Source organism: Hemicordylus capensis, chromosome 2, assembly GCF_027244095.1.
Source record: "Hemicordylus capensis ecotype Gifberg chromosome 2, rHemCap1.1.pri, whole genome shotgun sequence".
Classification (NCBI taxonomy): domain Eukaryota; kingdom Metazoa; phylum Chordata; class Lepidosauria; order Squamata; family Cordylidae; genus Hemicordylus; species Hemicordylus capensis.
In genome coordinates this window covers 108,784,883-108,800,183 of record NC_069658.1, presented here as the reverse complement: position 1 = coordinate 108,800,183, position 15,301 = coordinate 108,784,883, and the positions used below count along the sequence as shown (strand labels likewise).

Below are 15,301 nucleotides of genomic sequence, written 5' to 3'. Positions count from 1 at the left end.
AGTCAAAAATTCTATATGTAACCCCAAAATGAGCAAGCCATTGTGTTTCCTCATTATAATATCAGGGATTAATGCTTTACGGAGACTGGCATATAACAGCCAAGATTATTTGGTTCCTTTGCAACCTGATGCCCCCAAACAGCTGACATAGATAGACATTTCCAACTGCTCTTGGAAATCAGGCTGGTTTGGTCTGGGAACAGTCAAACAAGCCTTGCTTCATTTCACACATTTTCAATCCTTTTCAGAAAGCGTACCTCTTCATGGCCCAGCTCTAGTTACAGAGCTGAGGGCTTATGTGCAGGAAATAATCTCTCTCATGATTTTGTTTATTGGACTGGCAAGACTACCCAGTCTCAGACTTCCTAGAAGGATATTAATGTAGTAGAACTTCAAAACATGTAGGAAAAACATGACAGAATCTTGGTGCGGCATACATATTTGATAAATAAATAAAAATTATTATCTGAAAAGTGGCACTTGGAATTTGTGGATTCTACAACTGTAGATATATTTCTTAATTTTACTGTAATGTATTTCAATTTATTTATAATTTATCTATAAACAATAGATAACAGAAAGTTTGGCATAGAACACGGCTTATTGACAGGCCCCTCATCATTCAAACCAGAAAGCTTGCTAATGGCCCTGCTCCCAGAACCACCGAGGTTGCTTCCATAATGCTGCTGCTGAGGCATGGCTTTTCTGCAGTCTGCCTACAGTAGAATTAGAACAATGGTTCCACACATATTTTAATATAACATTATTTTATCCAGCAATGCCTTCCCTATGGCCTAAATCCTCTTCTTATATTTATTCACAAGTCATGTTCAGCAAACGTCTTCTGAAATGTTCATGAAGTTTCCTCCTGCTACTTTTATTGGTTCCTGTTCAATGAGACTCATGAGTTAGTGATGAATTGCTCCTTAATTACTGTTATGATCAGTCAGGAACAGCTTTTCCTTGTCCCCTAAAGAGTGAACCGGAAGTGAACCCTGTACTGTCCTTCAGGCAGTGACTTCTAGGGATCAGCCACTCAGCACATGGTGACCAGGACCTAGGAGGTCTTGAGGCAGGAAGTGAAGGGGTTTGTTGTTGTCTCAGTTGGAGCCAGGCAGGAGATGAGAGAGAATGGGCAGAAGGCTTAGTGGGGGAGCAATGGAGTTTTGCGCCTCATGGTCAAAGCTAGCCTGAAAAATTCTCTCAGGGAAGGACATCTGCAGATCTTGGAGAGACAGGATTGCAGGAAGCTTGAATCTTCTGCCATGGATATGGTGAGTTCAGGAGGGAAGCCAGGGCTTTGGCTTCAGGGAAAGGTTTAGCCAGGGAACTGTGTGTTAGGCAACCTGCATTAGAGTATTTTGATTTTATGCATTGCAAGCCCTTACAACTGGTTTATTTGTAACAACAATAAATAAATAAAGCCCTTACAACATGTTTTTATCTGTAACATAACAAGCTAAGACCAACGCTAGCCTGAGCCCTTTCTTTCCAACAAGGGGACTTTTGTATTTTCTTGCATTTATGTTCTATGGAACTGAGTAACCACAATTTTTAAAGTGTGTTACTCCAAACAAATCAGCTTGAGTGCTTTTTGGAAGTATTCTTGCAAGTACTGAGTATCTCTGTTACCTGTAACCGAAGCTGCTAGAGTCTCAAACTGAAGCAGTCTGTAGTCTTTTGAATAAAGTTTTCTCTTTTTATTCTTTATAATCCCACCTGCCTCTGAATGGATTTTTAACTCAGGAAAAGGGGTTTTACTCTGGTGCAGACATGCCTCAAAGTTAATTGTTCAGAGACCTACCAGGTTTTCTCACCACGTGTAGGCTGTATGTTAGGGATGTGCGAACCAGTTTGGGGGTTCAGAGGTTTGATGGTTTGGGGTCAAACTGAACCCCTCCCAGTTCAGTACAGACTCAGACCGAACCCCCCTCTGAACATCAGGGGGCTCGTGATCTTTAGATTCTTTTATTTCTATTTTTTAACCTTTTACTCCACTTGGGGGAGTTCCTGGAGGTGGCAGGGAGGGTCTTTAATTCAAAAGTATTATTTTTTGTGTTTTTAAAAAAGATCATGACCCCCCCCCCGAACTGAACCGGGGGGTTTGAGGGGGTGCCAGACTGAACTGGGCCAGTAGGTTCCATGCACATCCCTACAGCACATGGGATGTTTTTGTATTTTTCCATTTGGTAAAAAGGGAAGAGAGTCTCCCTGGACACTCACCCAAATCCAGGGAAGAGTTAAATTAGGATGTGGTGGCAGCAAGTCAGCTACTGAGGAAGCTTTAAGTTTTACCAGAGGAACAGCCTTTGTTGAGCAAACATGGAGGGAAGGAATCAGCTTTTCCCCTTCCCTCACCAGGGCTTGCTTTGAGACAAAGGCTGGGCTTAAATCTGTCATTCACTATTTGCTGCAATTACCCTTTTAGTTTGCCTCTGTTCGTGGCACAGGGCGCCAGGAGTCAATACTGACTTGACGGCACACTTTACCTTTACTACTACTACTACTACTACAGATCAGGTCTGGGGGGAAAGCATAAGAGTGTAATACTAAAAACGTTAAAATGCAACCGTCTTAATTCTTCATAATAAAGAATGGGTGAAGGATGACAGTTCCTTAGAAAAAGGGCTAGTGAGAAGGTGACCAAAAACTGCTGGTTGGAACTACCAAGTGATAATATTATAGACTTGAATCCTTCTCGTCCTGGGAATCACGTGATTCCAGAGATCCAATCACTGCCTGCTATCAAGCACCAAGATCTCCTGCACTACCTCAGTCAGGGCAGCCTACCATGGACTACACCTCTATGTCTGCCTGCTACTCCCTCTGCTCCAGTCAACTGCTGCCTCTCCAGCTGGGGTGGGGTATGAGGGCTTTGACCTGGGTCTTGTGATTAAGTGGGATAAACCGCTGGTGCAATAAGCTGTTTTGCAGCAAGCTTGTTTTGTTCCTCATCTCATGATGAGCAGTGGCAGCGGCAACTTCCTTAACCTACTAAACGCTTGTTTTGGCTAGAAGTCTGGAAGTCACAGTGCTGCTTTCAGAGTCCTGCCACACAATATGCCATGGAAATGAGAGAGGCTAATTGGTGGGATGGGGCACACTAATAATTAGGATGATCCAGCTTTTACATGGTTGAAGCCTATGAAGAGTTGTGTGATGTTTATTTTCTGCACATGCTATGGACACTGCCTTGAGTCTTATCATAAAAGTAAAGTGGGATATGATTGTAATTAATAAACAACAAAGTCCAGTTGTATTCTCTTGCATAGATAATTATTTTTCTACCTTCCCTCCGCCATTCCACCCAATGTAACTCAGAATTACTTTGGAATCAGATTTGGGATGTTTCTCATATAGATATAGATATATACTAACCTCTTCTTTTAACCCAATTTAAGCAGAATTCAAAACTGAATGTATATGTGGGAGATATGCAAACCATCTCCATGCATTGACTCAGGATTCTTTATAGAGATGTTGCAAAACCTGTGTTCTACACTGGGGAAGCTTTATGAAATAGAATCTCGACTAAATTCCCATTGAGAATGCAAGCCTTACTGGGCATTTTTTTTAAAATTTGATGCAATTCAGTGAAAAAAAAATCCAATAAAATGATATAATACAATTCAATTCAACATAACACAACACAATATTATATTGTGTTGTATAGAACTGTATCAGTGGAGGCTTACCGGAAACCAAGAAGTAGGCTGCTTTCCATCTTCTGTGTGGAAAATGCCTGTCCCCTAGACTGTCACAATACCAGCACTTTTAAAATGCTGCCTTGTTTCTGTAGACTTACCCCATAATGCCCCAGGTAAGAAAGCAATGTCACACTGTTGTGTCCCTTCTCCAGTGCATTATGGGGTGGGGTGGGGGGGGGGATGGCCATGCCCTATAACTATAGGGAGTGGCCATTCCCCCAACCTCCCAGTAATGCACCAGAGAAGGGTTGTGACATTGCCAGGGCATTGTGGGGTGAGTCTACAGGGGAAAGGGAGGTGTTTTAAAGCACCTGGGAGTTATTCGCACTTGGCTTCAAGCAGGGGCGTAGCAAGGTTGGAGTGGGCCCAGAGACAAGATTTTAAAATGCCCCCCCCCCCCAAAGTCCAGGGTCTCCGCACACCCCAGGCTCCCAAGGATTTAAGTCTGATATTCCAAAATAAGTATGCTGCCTGCAAATACATTTCACTGAATACACACACACACGTCACAATATATAGTGATATACATTGAGTACTATACATTTGTATTACTTTTAATGCCTAGAACACACTAGAAAGATGAATTATTAAAATGGGCCCCTCGCTGCAGATTAGCAAAGGAGACTTTCAACCATGCAGGGTGAACCTATGTTTGTTTTCTCAGAATTCTGAACAAATTCAGTCAAGTTTGATTGCAGGAGGTTTTTCACAGGAGGCTTTTAAAGCCCTTTAAGACACATCTCCTCTGGAATGGAGGTGCTGCATTCACATGTTGGCCAGATTTACCCTGAAGTCCCTGCAAGTTATTGGGGAGCAGTTCACACACAAGAAAAATAAAATAAAAGCACCACACATGCTTCACAGTTCTCACTCAGACCTTCTGGGTTGCAAAACAACTTGAACATAAGTGCATTTATAAATGAATGAATAAATAAATAAAATTAATAAAATACTGTTCCAGAAGTTTTTGCAATTTTCTGCCATGAAACAAGCCACTTATAGGACTTTTTAGATAGTTTTTTTTAAGTCAGCAAATTTTCCAAGCTGTTTCAAAATAAATATTCAGAGACTTCTCGGTCCCCCCCCCCATATCCAAGCCCTATGGCAAGCAGATCCCTATATATTGGGGGGGGGGGCGGGAAAGGTAACCACAAAAAGGAGTTCACACTCTACCTGGCAAATGCTGGTCTGGGTTAAGCAGGGCAGCAAGGGGTCTTCTGCTGCAGAGAACACTCTGGCTGCCTCCTCCTTCCTGGCTGGCTTGGGCCCTACTCGAGTTCAGGCTTCACTGCGGCCTACACGGAGGCCTCCGTGGAAGCCCCGCCCACCCGCCGATCAGCTGAGAGGCGGGAGAAAAGGAGCTCTTTGCAGCTTACCTGCTGCTTCGATTGCGGGCCAGCAGAACAAGCAGGAGAGACGGCGAAGAGGGCAAGTGGCTAAGAGGCTATGGGGCTGGGCAGGGGGCAATGGGGAGTCACATGAGGTGCCTCTGGGGTGCCCCTCCAGGCAGTGGGGCCCCCAGACAACTGTCTCCCCTTGCCCTATCATTGTTACGCGCCTGGCTTCAAGCTTTGCGGTAAACGTTGAGGGAAGCCACTTTGAAGTACACTTGCGGCACTGAGGGAAGTAGCCCTCCCCTCTGCTCTTGGTTTTGTTTTGAAACAAGTCCACATGGCAGAGATATATCTGCATTTCAGAAGAGAGTATGCTTCTTGTGCTAATGATTGTACATCAGTGCATCTCCTATTTGCTCCGGTGTTTTCAGAAAAAAGTAGCTTTAAACCAGCATTTTAAAAACCCAGACATACATTGAGATAAGCTAGAATTCACATCACAAAGCCCAGTTTGTGTATGGAGTGGGTCCAAAAATCTGGAAAGAACTTCGAGGTAAATTTGGCTGGTGTGTGAGCGTGCACACTCTCTTCTGAAGGAGATTCAGGGCAGAAGCCCTGTGTGTAAAGTCTCCAGTTGCCTGGAAAGCTGCTGATTTCCATGGAAGGGAGCCTACTTCTTGGTTTCAAATAGTAGAAACCAAGTAGTGGAAACCCCTCCCCCCCACACACTGCATTGAACCGAACCAATATATCAGCCCAACTACACCATCAACATGATGCAATAATTATCCATGTCATCTCAGAACTGATTCCGCTGCTGATAATTTTCTCAATACACAACCCTATTGATTAGGTCATTAAAATGCAGCAAGAAAATCAACTAAAACAGGTTAAGCGCCACTGCACCCTAACTGATTCTGATAACTTGGTCTGAATGTAAATTGAAGATCATACTACACAGCCACAGAAAGCATTTATGACCTTTTACTTCCAAACAGAGCCAGTCTTATCAGGCCACAATCTGTGTTCTTTTGCAGCCACATTAAATGGTTGTACAACTTACTGATGGAAAACATTACTGATTTCCAGATAACACCTCATAGTAACTGAGCAGATGCTATCTAATGCCCAGGATATGTGAAAGGAAGCAAAGTTTACCCTGCCAGAACCACTTAGTATTAATCATCTTTAAATGACATAACCATTAGACGTGTTTCTTGCTGCTGACATGTTCATACAGGAAGGCTTGTTTGATTGCGACCGAGTGAGACTATGTAAGCAACTTGCTGTAACCCACAGCACAATGTCTTATTTTCAGTATTTTTTCTTCCTAAGGGTGTTGACATGTTCTCCTTCACTTGCAGCATGGCTTGCATCTCTCCTTTGAAAAATGTTGCAGCCATCACACTCAAAAGCTTATTTCATTTCCCCCACTCATCCCTGCCAGCAAGATTGTTTCTTGCTCACCTGTACAAACGGATGGCAAACAACTGTGCCAACTCCTGTACCCCCTCAAAATAACATAGCACAGATATGAGAAACTGGAAAGGAAAAAAGAAAATCCATGGTCACAGAACTGTGACTAATATTGGAATTTAGCAAGAAGTCAGCTCCAGTTTCAGAAGGCTGCTCTTCAAGTTTGGGAACATTTTGGTACTAAAGCTCTTGATGAATGACTTCAGGAAGTATAAATGGGTATTTTTTTTCTTATTTCATCTTCTCTTTCAGAGCTTGTTCTGTGCAGACGATAATGAGCAGTGTCAAGCAGGCATGTAGCAAACTGTTCTCCCTCACTCAACGGAGCTAAGCTATCATTCTGTCAATCTTTTGATGAACCCTGAGAAGCTATTGAACTGCTGCTCTAATGTAGGCCTAGGCAGAGATTGAAAGAGCAAAGCTAAACAAAACTGACTGTAAGGACAAAGCACTTTAAGGTTGACATCAAGGAGCAGGGGCATAGGCAGCTTGGCCATGGCCAAAGTACAAAGTCCCCCAGCAGCTCCCCTGCCCCTAGGCTTTAAAATCATATGTGCAAAGCATGTGCACTCCAAGCCACACCCCCTACATATGATGTCTGATGCAAGGGGGCAGGGGCAATGCTGAGGTCAGGGCCCGTCCACCCCAGGAGAGCTTCCCTTCACCAGACAGTGGATCATGGAATCACTGACTGGGAGCTCCTTTTCCTGCCTTTTTGAGGAAGCAGGTAAAGGAGCTCCCAGCCAGTGATTTCACGAACCACTGAGTGGGGAAGGAAAGCTCTACCAGGGCTGATGAACCCCATCCTTGGCATTGGCCCTGCCCCCTTGCATCTGATATCAGGTGCAGGGGCGGGGCCATTGATTTCCATTCAGACACTCTTCCATCCCTCCCCAGTCAGCATTTCATTTCAGTGTTTGAAGGCTGGGCTTTTCCCTCCAGCATAGCCAGTGTTTCAGTGAAATACTTGCTGGGGAGGAGAGAGGCATGCCTCGTGCTCCCAGCCAGTGAGCCCTTCATTCACCAACTGGGTGCGGGTGGGGACAAGGGGGCACCCTGGCTGAGGGCAAGGGGGAACCTGTCCCCCCAGATCCTAGTGGCTGGGGGACAATTATTCCCTCTTCCTCCATGATCCCTACCACCTCTGCCAAGGAGGGTGTCTGCATGTCCAACAAACCCTTCTCCTGTGTATTCATTTTAAGGGGATCTCATCCAGACTGCAGCCATAGCAGCAGCAAGGAGTTAAAGCCATGTCATGCTCACAATCTGGATCAGGGCCTCCATGCCTGCTATTTACATCAAAAACAAAGAACATGCAGGGTCAAATTATGTGCTTAACATCACATAAAGCTTAGCTTTGATGTTCAAGATAATCTCCACTTTCCCCATTTTCTCAGCAACTTAACTTTGTGTTAATATCTGTAAATTTATTCATTAGGGATCCTTTGTATGTTTTAATTATGATTCTATAACTGTTTGAACACACACACACACACACACACACACAGAGAGAGAGAGTAATCTAGTTAACTTCTGGCTATTTGTTTATTTTTATTTTGCTGGGGTTATCTCATCATGGCAAAAAAAAAAAAAAACTGGTCCCCAAATGCACCCCAAATACTTTTGGCACCTGGGCCAATTTTATGCACTTGTCTTCACTAACCACACATCAGAGCTATATCAAGACGTAAAATCTTGGAATTGTTCTGATCTAACTTGATTATAGGCCACAGCTCCTTGGCAGAACATCTGCTTTGCATGCAGAAGGTCCTGGTTTCATGTTCTGGCATTTCCAGGTAGGGCTGGGAAAGACTCTTGCCTGAAACCATGGAGAAGTTGCTGCCAGTCAGTGTAGACAAAATGAGCTAGATGGACCAATGGTCTGACTTGTCTGCTTTCTATGTTCTTATGATAATCCAGCTGTTCCCTTCCAGACAGAGACTGCAGCATCAACACATGAACAAATCAGGCTTTTCAGTTTCTCTTTTCCAGTTTTTTCAATAATTAGTTAAAGCTACTGTTATGAGCCATGGGCCGTCCTGTCCAACTGCCTCATCCTATTTCACCCACAATGTGAACAGAACCATGTTTGCTATGGCTAAGAGGCCCCAATATGAACTATGGGACTGTGGGAGAAGGTTGAGTCAAGAAAGCTGTTTGCTTGGAGACACTGCTGCAAAGTCCTCTGGGAATTGTTTACCTGCCTATGGGCCATTTGGCCTTTCTCTTTGAGATGTGTATTGCCTTTTGAGATGCTAATCTGTTGTAATCCTGGCTGAATTGCTGGTACCCTAGCTGAACTGATTATAACGAGATAACTCCTCCATATCCTCTGTCCTTTCTCCCCTCCCCCAACTAAATTGCCAAAATATTATTTGAATTGACATAAAAAGAAACATGCCAGAGACATGATAGAAAGCAGTAAAGCTAACACTGTGGATTTACACTTCGAGGAACAACACGACCATGTGGACAAGGGCAGAACACATTTCCTCCTTGGATAAGGATTTGTGGTGTGAGGGAGGTCCTGTCTGAAAGGAGGACAGGATTTATGTTGATCTATGAGACTGAGGTTCTAGAAGATGGTTCTTCTGTCCCATGAAGGCACATGGAGAGCAAAACAAACATGACGAAAATCGACCAAAACTGTAACTTGCTCAGAAAAGGAAAAACTTTATAAAAGGAGGAGACTGCCAAACATTCTGGGTCAGACAACCATTGAGCCCCTGGATCCATGGGAAGTCCTTCCACTCTGCTCTGCCAGCCTATGAGCCTATTTGGACCACATACTCAAGCATCTGCATGGCTGACAGCCAATGCCCATCTCTGCTAACGAACCTTCAATGAACTCTGCTGATTCCTCCCCTTTTTTCTGCTCCCTCCTTTCGCTTCCTATCCAGCAAATTTCTTGCCAGCTAGCTTGCTTGTATATCTTAATTGCCTTTTGTAGCAGATTATAAGCCTTTGTCTCAGGGCAAGCCGATGTGAGGGGGGGAATGCTGACTCATCCCCTCATGCTTTCTAAACAAATGCTTCTCCCAAATCTTTCCAATAATCTTGGTAGGATCTAGGCTGCCGCCACCACCCAGTTATTGACAGAGTTTAAATCCCACCCACCCCCGAGTTTGCATGGAAATCCCAGGGAAACTTCCACATGTAATCCTACATGTCGGTAGTTGCTGACTGTATGAGGTATGTTGCACCAGAGAAAAAGCTCCTTGAGTTAAAAATCCACTCAGAGAGGTTTGCAAAATGCAAAATGCAAAAAATAAAAAAAAATTATTCAAAATCCTACAGACAGCTTCTGTCTGAGGCTCTCTCAGTTTTTTGTTACAGGTAAAAGGATTACTCAGCAGATTACAAGAATACTTCAACAAGCCCCCCAGATGATGTTGGGGTGGCCCACTTTAAAAATTGCAGTTACCCATTTGCAAAGAACATGGATGTAAGAAAATACTGTACAAAAGCACCTTTAAAAAGCTTACAGAGTCTTTTGCAATGCCCTTGCTGGATGGGTGCAGGCTTAGCTTAGTTATGTTACAGGTAAACAACAAGAGAATGGTTTCAGGGATATGCAAAGCACACAAAAGCAAGCAAAAGTCTAATGCACAGTCTGACTAAACAAACGATTCCCTAGACTAACTTCCAGAAGCCCAAAAGTCCTGGCTTCCTTCTTGAACTCACCAAAACCATGGTAGGGGGTTCAAGTTTCCTGCCCTCCTGGCTTTCCCTGGACCTGCAGAGAAATTTTCCTGCAGCTCATGGTCTCATGCTCTCCTCTCTGCACTCCCAGCCAACTAACAAAGGAACTTTCTCTTCCTCCTCATGGCTCTCTAGATCCTACCCACCTGGTGTGCTGCTTGGCTGAACTCTGGAGTTCACCAGCCTGTCAATCAGGACAGGGTTCACTTCCAGTTTACTCTTTAGGGGAGAGGAAGGGCTGGTCAGTGGCTGATCACAACACCTTTATACACTCTTCCCTTTCTTCTAAGTAAAAGCTTTAAAGGAACTTGGTGTGTGTTTCTTGTGCTTCTCTCCACAATAGCCAATAAAATAAGAAATCCAAGCAAAGTTGTGTGCCAGACTCCTAGTGCATGTATTGGGAGTGTTGCAAAGCATGTGCAGACTGCCCTAGGAGGCCTGAAGCGCAACACTACAATGGAAATTACCACACTCATAGATTAGCTGGTGTCACAAAAGCTGTACTGAAAGGGCCAATTGCCTTGAGGAAGATCAGCTCAAAAGCACATGTTAATCATGTTAATGCTGACAGACATAAATTTTTCTAACGCCTAGAATCCACACTTGAGTTTTAAGAAATGAAAGAGGGTCTTATATATGACCAAGCTCTTATTTCAGCTGGTGTGTAGGCACAAAGATGGATGTGTTCTTAATGAGCTGAAGTTGCAGCATTAACCTGAAACAGAGAATGCCAAGTTCAGATGTATCATTAAATTGCAGTCCTGCCTAACCTAGAGCCCCCTTTTTATTAATTCAGTTCAGTTCAATGGACTTGCTTACAACCAATGGTCATCAAAAATTAAAACAAATACATTATACACATATCATCTGACTTATCTACAAATTTTGAAATGTGGATTCCAGCACAGCATCAGACTGTACAAAATTAGATGTCATTTATTATTTTTAAAATAGTTCATATATTGCTTTTCAGCAACAGAGGTTCTCAAGGGGATATACATAGCAAAAGTAATAAGAAAATGTTTTCCTATCCCTAAAAAGCTCACACACAATCTAATTTTCTTTACAGCAACCACATGCAAAGCTATTTTGCATATGGCATATTTACATTAATCTGAAAGTAAGCAACAAATTTTTATCCAAGTTTGTTCTCCATGTAATCCTTCTGAGGCTGCCAATCAAACATTTACCTCTGGGGGTTTACAAAAAATACACTATATAATACCTAACGTACAGCATCTTCCACAAACATGGGTATGTTGATCTAGTGGACTCTTCCATCACCTTCCATCTACTAAAGATTGATGGCATTGTGTGAAAACAGGCTGTGTAAAGGCCTCCTTCAACCAGTGGAACATTACATCATTAAACAAGTTGTTCTAGTAAGAACGAATTGGTCTACTCTACTTTCCATTCACTGTCCCTACAACTGGACTAAATTTGGTCCAAATCGGTTAGGCAGTTCACAAGTTAGTCCAATTGCACCTCACATGTCCACACATCTGCCATCTTGAATTAGAAGAGGAGACTTAATAGATTGTGCAAACCATTGCACAATAGCCTTAATTTCACATGCTAGCAAAACAGTGCTCAGGATCATCCAATGCAGATTAGAGTCCTACGTGGAAAGGGAAATGCCGGGTGTTCAAGCTGGTTTCAGAAAAGGCTGAGGAACAAGAGACATTATTGCTGATGCACACTGGATGACTGAGAAAGCCAAAGAATACCAGAAAGAAGTCAGTGAGGCGAGTCTCATGATCGGTGAGACTTGCCGAAATGGGGTTTGCTGGGAGAGCAGGCTTAGCCCACTCTCCCCACAGACGATCCCCAGACAGCCAAGGGCGGCCAGATCGGCCGCCCAAATGACTGCCAGCTCCATCACAGAGCCGGCAGGGGCCATGGGGATCGGGGCCCGTGCAGCCCCCAAAAGTTCCAGGATGCCCTTCGCAAGTACACGGGGCATTCTGGAGAGACCCTCGGGGAGGAGGCTTGTTTCAGCCTCCTGGTGGGGGTCTCCTTGTGTGTTGCCGTGGTGCGGCAATACACAGTCAAAAAGATGGGCTTAACGGAGCGCTCACTCTGCTAACCTCGGCTAAGGGGAGGGGGAATTAGGAGGGCTTGCTGCCAGGAGCTGTGCAGCTCCCGTGGCAGCAGACAATCAGCAAAAAGCAGGCTAGGCTTCCTTAGCCTGTTTTTTGCTGATCATGAGAATCTCCTCAAAATGTGCTTTGTTGACTACAGAAAAGTCTTTGATTGTATCAGCCATGTCACATTGTGGAATATCCTTAGGAAAATGGGTGTCCCAGAAAATCTCATTGTTCTCATGAGAAACCAATGCACAGGACAGGAAGCCACAGTCCAGATGGAACATGGTGAAACAGACTGGTTCCAGATCAGCAAAGGAGCAAGACAAGGCTGTATACTTTCTCCTTCTTTATTCAATTTATATGCTGAACATATACTGAGAGAAGCTGGATTGAAAGAAGATGAACATGGTTTTAAAGTTGGAGGAAAAGAAATCAATAACCTGTGCTACGCTGATGACACCATTCTGATAGTTGAGAATGTGGATGATCTGCAAGCTCTAGTAATGAAAGTCAAAGAGCACAGTGAAAAAATGGGACTATGACTAAATGTAAAGAAGACTAAACTAATGACAATGGGTACAGCAACCAGCCTCAGAATTGATGATGAAGTCACTGAAGTGGTGGATAGCTTCTGCCTTATAGGATCGTCCATCAACAGTAAAGGATTCAGCTGTCAGGAAATATGCCCCAGACTAGCACTTGATAGGATTGCAATGAAGGCTTTGGAAAGGATATTTAGATGCTGTGACGTGTCTATACCCACAAAGATTAGAATCATTCAGACAATGGTTTTCCCAATGACACTCTATGGATGCAAAAGCTGGACTTTGAAGAAACAATATAGAAAAAGTCTTGACACTTTTGAACTTTGGTGCTGGAGAAGACTTTTGAGGATACCATGGACAGCCAGGAAAACAAACAAATGGATCATAGGACAAATCAATCCAGAAGTTTCACTCAAGGCACAATGACCAGGCTCAAACTATCATACTTTGGACACATTTTGGAAAGACCCAGCTTCCTTAAGAAGTCCATAAATGCTGGGAAAAGTTGAAGGAAAGAGAAGAAGAGGATGACCAGCAACAAGGTGGATGGACTCAATTACAACAGCAATGAATGCACCACTGAGAGACCTTAAAAGTCAAGCTGAAGACAGATCATCTTGGAGAGAATCTATCTATGTGGTTGCTAAGAGCTGATACCGACTTGACAGCACTTAATCAATCAATAATCACAAACCAGGCCATTGAGGTGTTCCTGAGTGTTGCTCAATACAATTGTACCAAATTTAATTCAAATTGGTTAGCCCTCTTACCTCAAATGTTCATGCGCTCACCATTTTGGATCAAGGTGGATGACATGACATCATTACAAATTACACCACTGAGATATCTCTATGTGTCACTCACTACAACTGAACCCAATATAGTTCAAATCAGTTAGATGATCCACATGTTAGCCCACTTGTGCCTCAAATGTTTATGCATCCACGGTCTTGAATTGGGGTGGATTACATCATCATAAACTACACCATTGAGGTGTCCCTATGTTACCTCTGTAATTGTAGCAAGTTCGGTTCAAATCAGTTAGGCGGTTCACAAGTTATCCCACTTGCGCCTCAAAAGTTTACATGTCCACCATCTTGAATTGGGGTGGATGACATCATTACAAACTATGCCATTGAGGTGTCCCTAAAACTGTACCCGATTTGGTTTGTATTGGTCCAGGCATTGTGAAGTTGATAGCAGGAGACACACACACAAATGGACATACACATAGACTTACACATAGACATACACTTGATTGGGTGTTTTACTCTGATCAGGGTGGTGTTCTGTGGGTGGGGAATCCTGTGATTTCCCCATTGTCATGGATCTCAGATTAATGATCCCAGTTAAATATCAAATTTTTGCTTCACAAATCAGCAAAAAATTCCTGAGTTCACATGACACACTCTGATCACACAGCTTGGGGATCTCAGATTTGCTGGTAAGCTTGCATCATTTTAATTGTGACCCAAAGTAAAAGTGGCAGAGTGGTCCCTTCAGGGGCGTGGGGACAATGGAGCAAGGGAGAACGACCGTCCCTTGGCTGTAGGGATCTGGGGAAACACAAAGGCACCTCCTCACCCTCAGCAAGGGCACACCCTTGCCTCCTTCCACACCCAGCTGGCGAACAAAGCACTTGCTGGCTGGGAGCATGAGGCATACCCCTCTTCTCCCCAGCCAGGGATGTACAGAAACCATTTGATGTCGAACTGGTTTGCATCAAACTGGGCTGGTTTGGTGGCTCAATCATGCATGAACCAAACCAGGGCCAGTTCAGTTCGTGATTGAACCAAACCAAACCCTTTTCTATGTGAACCAGTTCGACATTGCAGGGGTTTGGCGAGAAAGTTTATATATGATGTTTTGTGGCAGGTGTGGCTGCCAGCACCACTGCTCACTGCCCCGCAGTACAGTCTTTAAGCTGGCTATCCACACAGTGGCACCATGGTTCCGGCCTCCGTGCATGCACGGAGGCCATTTGCATGTTCTCTGAGCATGCACAGAGGCCATGCAAATGGCCTCCTTGCATCCTTGGAGGCTGGAATTTCATCGCCACCAAGCTCCCTATGCCCCTGGGCCCCTTCCTAAAAATACATAGACCCCCACATAGCCCTGCTTTATATGTGAATGGTCTGGGGGCAGACACATTTATAAAATACATATGGCTGCCTCATCCTATCTAGTTTATCCTTTGTCGATTATCAGCTTTAACAAAACAACTCTATCAAGCAAAACAGATATTCTGAATTAGTGCTTCCATACCTGCTTATGGCAGTCAAGTCTGCTCAACATGTGTTGTTATTTTGTCCTTTTTCTGATGATTGCTGCAGCAGACTTATAATCCCTTTGTTGATCAGTATTCCTGGATGCTCACAATTTTTTTATCTATCGTCTACAAAGACAGACACTACCTGTAATGTAGTTAAATTTTGCTTCTTAAGGGAACT

General features: G+C 43.8%; 1 long non-coding RNA gene across 1 annotated transcript in view; it reads right to left on the bottom strand.

The window, feature by feature from the left end:
* Positions 1 to 4,984, bottom strand: part of LOC128347237 (uncharacterized) — a 33,726-nt gene extending 28,742 nt beyond the window's left edge. Inside the window, exon 1 of the long non-coding RNA XR_008317458.1 lies at positions 4,881 to 4,984. This is a non-coding gene — a long non-coding RNA (uncharacterized LOC128347237). The remainder of the gene's footprint in view (positions 1 to 4,880) is intronic.
* Between the last annotated feature and the right edge of the window lie 10,317 nt (positions 4,985 to 15,301).